The sequence below is a fragment of the Lolium perenne genome, chromosome 5 (assembly GCF_019359855.2).
Source record: "Lolium perenne isolate Kyuss_39 chromosome 5, Kyuss_2.0, whole genome shotgun sequence".
NCBI classification, from domain to species: Eukaryota; Viridiplantae; Streptophyta; class Magnoliopsida; order Poales; family Poaceae; genus Lolium; species Lolium perenne.
The window spans coordinates 196,756,317-196,762,283 of record NC_067248.2 but is presented as its reverse complement, the minus strand read 5'-3'; positions in this window follow the sequence as shown (position 1 = coordinate 196,762,283).

The following is a 5,967-nucleotide window of genomic DNA, read 5'->3' as shown; positions in this document are numbered from 1 at the left end:
TCTGCCTGCATCTCAGCCGTTTGGCATGCCCTGTGTTCTTCATACTCACCAAACTGAGGTACCGCCCGCGCACAATCCCTTCTCCCGCGTCCACAAGTTCAAGCAGAAGGGTGCGCAGAAGGACAAGCAGCATGATGCAAAAGATCGCAAGGGTACCTTGTGCCAACTGACGCCGCTGGACAGGATCTCTTCCGATGCCGTGATTCCAGATGGTGGTACGGGCATGTGGGCAGGCGCGAATGGAGATTGGATCGCCCTTCTTGGGTTCCCCTGGAATTGGGAGCTTGTCAATGTGTACACTGGTCGCCGGATTCCTCTACCACCAATAAGTGAGTTTAAATCCACCCCGGATAAACTTGTGTTCGAGTCTAATGATCAACATCTTCAACTGCTGAAGATAGCTATTTGCCGAGTTCCAACAGCTGCTTCAAATTATACTAGTTTCTCTGTTCTTGCCATCTTCAACGCGGCAATTGCAGTCCTTCACTGTGCTTCTAGCAGATGGACAGTTCTTGACAACCAGTTCTTAGCGTACGGCTACTCCGATGCAATCATCCACAAGGGTATTGTATTTGTCAGTAACTCAGACAGGCGAAGTTTATGCATGGAATCAACTTTCTTGGGGTAATTTTTCTCATCTCATATGATGTGTTTTCGCTATTACCTGCTAGTTTCAGATTTAGCTTTAGCCTTTTTCTTTTTGTTGTGCAGTTTTCGTGTCATGCCTGTACCTTTCCCCCTCTATATTCAATCAAAATCAGCAGCGATATGCCTTTGAGTCAAAATAAAGTACTCCCTCCGATCCAAATCAAATTGACTCAGCTTTGTCTAGCCAGTGCATCTAGCTAGACAAACTTGAGTCAATTAATTTGTGCATATCTAGCTAGACACATCCAGTTGAGTCAATTAATTTGGATCGGAGGCAGTATTTTAGCTACATCATTATTCATGTATGTAATGAACTAATCAAGTTTTGCTGAACTGACTTCAAGCTCTGCTTTCGTTTGCAAGGTCCTTTGTTGATCAGCACGGCACCTATTCCGCCGTAACTTGATGAACAAGGTCGGTACAATCTTGGCTCCTGGTGGTTAGCACGATCTCCGATGGTTCTAGACTTTTTCTGGTCCATACCGGGGCGTTGCGACGGGCGGGATTATACTTGGACTGGTTCGGATTTTACCCGCTGCTGCTACCTCTCGAGGGTCGTCATGGTCGCACTATTCGCGGGTATGGTAAGGGTTTACTTGGCTGCGAGGTGTACAGCATGGACACCGGTCAATTGATGCCACCGAGGCCATGGAGGAGGATTATTTCCCTTGGATCATATTCTCTCTTCCTTGGAGTGAACTATCCGATTATCATTCCAGTAGAAGACGGGGCAGAACATGACCGTCCAAATATGGCGAGAAGCAACTCTGTTTACACATCGCACCATGCAGTAGGCCTTGCATATCCTCCTTCTCCAGAAATTTGCCGCTTCAGTTTGAATTCTGAAGACTGTACTGTTGGTTTCCAAACCAACATTAGATGGACATGGCGGCAGGTTCCGTTGTGGCTCATCCCAAGCTTCGCCAACGCCCGGCAATGGAACCTGCCTTCGCGTCACAGGTCCAGAAAGAAGGGCTGATGTACTTTATGTAATACTCGTGTTGTAATGCAAGATTTGTATCTGTTGAACTATTTCATTTGCATGTTTATCTCTACCTAGGCTACTCCCTTTCCGTAATTGTGTTGTACTATCTGTTGAACTATTTCCTTTGCCTGTTATCTCTACCTAGGCTACTCCTCCGTAGTTGTTAAATTGATGTAATGCTCCTACAATGCAGACTACACTGGGCGTGTGGCCTGTAATGTTATCAAACACCTTTTGTACTCGTTCTAGTAAGAATTTCACACTATAGCTCACATAATTAAAGTACTCCTACAACGTATTAGTTGAAAGATATCTCTCATAAGTAAGTACCCCTCTTTGAGCTTATGCGAAACAATTAGAAATATATACTCTCGACACAAGATTATATTAAAAACAATGGTACATAGTTCTATTAGAAAAAGAAAGTGTGAATAGTAGAATGATGGAGAAGTGTTTTTTGAGGTCTGTGCATAGCTAGTGTTCATGGTGCAAAAGAACTTAGACTAGTCACAATGGGAAGTATCGTAGACTGATACTAGTCTATGATACAACACCTTCAATGCATAGTATCATGAATTAGTATCATGCAATGTTGCGAAAAACCAATTATTTATTTCTTTCCAAATAGACTAGCTTTGCGAGGATGACAAAACATTTCTTTATTGCCCTCTCGTATGAATCACCTCCATACATCACCTCTCATACCGATTGAAAGCCATGCCAAATCGTTGGTTCAAGACCATGAATACCAAGCCAATTTTGTTAGCTAGTTGGACCACCCTCGGATTGAGAACCAACGGTTGAAAGAAAGGTGGGCGCCAACTCCTAAATTGCTCTCGAGAGTCCGACACTTGATGTTGATTGCAAAGTTCACAAAGGCCAAAATTTTGACATCCTCTTTGTGCAAGTCTTGCCACCATCCAAACTCGGTTTTGAAGTACCAACCAAGAAAAAAAAAAGCTTGCACTTTGGAGGACCCCATGGACCATGAAAATTTTGAAAAACTTCCAGTAAATCATGCATATTTCGATTTATATTTTGGTGAAGTTTCATTCGATTTGAATCATAGGTTTGTGAGAAAATATATATTTAGTTTAAACTAGTGCTCGAGTACGTAAGAATCTATTTAATCACAAGCTAGTCATCCGAATGGGATGAAATATTCATAGATTTTAAAACAAGGAATCTACATATTACTGGATTTTTTTCAAAATTTTCTGAATAGTTTTTCTTTTTTAGCTTCGAAATAAGAGATAGTTTGGAACGTTGGATCTCAAATGGATGGTAGATGGTGGGACACAGTCACAATGTATCTTGGAAGCATCAAGTCACTGAAGCTCTGTCCGGTTTCCAAACCAAGCTAGGAAAGGCATTGAAAATGAAGTTCTGCTCTAAAACATTTCTCATTCCATTTTGGTGCTCGCGCGGTTGCATGCTGCCCACGTGTTAAGGTACGTGTCTCTGGCATGTAGAGAACTACGATTATTGGCGAAAAATATATCGAAATGGAAACTGTAAAAAAAAAGCCCTCTCTGGTCAACCTGATGTGACGAGACATCACTGCACCAAACGTCGTCGCAAATTTATAGATGGGTGGCGTGCTAGTCTACCAACAGTCAAATCGGCGCCCAGTCGCAGCAGCAGCCTAGAGTACTACCTAGTTTTTGCCCCTTGCATGTCTATCATCTTCTTCTTCACCCCGTTACAAAAAAATAAAAAATCTTCTTCTTCACCCTCCCAGAATCACGCGCACGCGCAGGATCTCGATCCCCATCACGCCGCATCACTAGTACTACTCCGTATACCTTTCTCTCCTTACCCCGGCCGGCCGCGCGCCGCATCGTTCCTTCCATAGCGCTCGCCCTCTCCTCCGAAAACCCCAAGCGCAGTTGCATCCGCCATCCACCTAAATCCATCTTCACGTGATGGATTATTCTAGGCTTTGCCGGGGCGGCGGGGACGGCCACTTGGGGGCTCTCACCGGCGACAACATCGACCTCATCGCTGCGCATCTGGACGTTACCTACACCGTCCGACTTGCTGCATGTTCCAGGGAGCTCTACGACATGATCAGCAAGGATGAAGGTAAGATGCACCATTGGGATGAACCCTGCCTGCTGATGCCTCCGCCTGCTTATTGGTTCGGTGAACACTGGGACCTGGCGACAGCATCTCGTCTGCATGATACCGTGTACGACCTGGTGCCCCTCGACCATCCTCGCCGTTCTGTCGCCCTGCCGTTCATGCACGACAGAAAATGGCTTGGCGCGAACGGCGACTGGATCGCCGCCGCCGATCATCATGGGTACCAGTGGTGCCTCGTGAACGTCTACACCGAGCGACATATCTCCCTTCCATCCCTACCTGATTCGAAGATTCATCATAGTATTGTTTCATATCGACCTGCATACTCTTTTAACTGGGGTCCAGCAATTTATTTGTTGAAGATTGTAATCTGCCAAGTGCCCACAAAAGGTGGGAGGTACGCAGATTACAAGCTCATCGCCTTGTTCGACAAAATGATTTTCTACCTTGAAGGGGGTGGCGACTGGAGAATGCTGGAGGCCCTTACACCTGCACCTGATTATCCAAATTACTGTGATGCCATTGAACTCCGTGGCCACGTTTTTGCGGTGGACGAAACTGACGGCTCCACGTACTTCTGGGACACCGCAAATGGTATTTTTTCAGTCCTTATGTTGCATTGCATGATACACTGCCTTAACCAATGAAGTTATTCGTGAACTACCTTGTTTATATTTTACCTTTCTTATATGACTTAATGATCACACCCCTTTTGCTGAATATGAATGAACCGTTGCTTGCAATGAATTAGTAGTACTTATTAGTCACCAACAAACATAGTATGCTCAGTATGTGATTGCATTCCTGAATTAGTAACTCTACGCCACTGCAGAATATGGGTGTAATTAACCAGTATCTCAAAAGATAACGTGGCACTATGAAGGCACCCTTTTTGATAACCTTTTACACCCATTATTTCATATATAACTAATTGATTTTGCCTCCAAAAGGAGGACGAGAGACCCCCGCCATCTGCATCAGAGAGATGCATAAGGACTTTCATAAGTATATGACTTAATGATCACATCCTTTATCTGAATATGAATGAACCGTTGCTTGCAATGAATTAGTACTAGTCAGTCATCAGCAAACATAGTATACTCCGTATGTGAATGCATTCCTGAATTAGTAACTCTATGCAACTGCAGAATATGGATGTAATTAACAAGTATCTCAAATGTTAACGTAGAAACAGAAAAATAGAAGAAAATCGTTTGTAATTACATGCGTAGCTTATATTTTCTAGAGATCGGGGAAAAAGCCTTGATTGGATGTACCTACATGCAGATCAAACAGTTCTTTGTTTATATCGGTGAACAATCTGCAGAATGGTATAATTAATTTTGTTTTTGATACATTTTTTCTCCCATTTTATTGAATAGATTTCAGTTTCCCACAATTATCTTTCATTAGTGATTGTGACGTCCCATCATTCAAAATAACTCAGGTTATCTTTTTCCTAATTCAATGATATTTAAGTTTGAGTAAGTTTACGATTAATATCTACAACCTCATATATATATAAGATTTAGCACCTACAGGCCTAACAAAGTTAGCTGCCTCTAGTCCCCTGTATAATTCTTTCTTTTGCTTTCTCAGTTTTTCGTAGCCTTGCTACAACCCTGTATGCTCTAATATATAATGATGCACGACTAGGCATGTGTTCGAGAAAAGAAAATCTAAATATCTTTTGTAATATATGAACCTATATTGATGTTTTAGATGTTGGTAGTATAATTTTCGATAATCTTGAACAGACTTAAATCAGTTTAACTTAGCACAACCATATAGCGTACCTTTTTTAGAACGCGAAAATGAGGTAAACAAATACCATGTGTACCCTTTACTATCAATAGTAGAGAAGAGATTATGAACCTTCAACTCTAAAATGCAAATTCTTCTACTGAATGGATAGCTGCATCTGATACCTATTTTGCAAATGTTACCAGACTTGGGGTTAGCTACAAAGAGCATTTCTTTCTTGTCAAGCTTCATGCACTACCAACACAACCAAAAGTCCGAACTGATCGCAAGGGCGGCAATCCACTTATACAATTCAACACCCCCCCCCTCACGTGTGATGGGAGACAAGTCAACATGTGGAAAGACTCAGAGGTATAGCTCAAGAGGCATATACGTGGACTCCGAGGGGGCAACAACAATTTTAGGATAAATTGCGAAAGCCAGGACTCGAACTCGAGACCCTGGCTCTGACACCATGTCAAGCTTCATGGACTAGCCAACGCAAC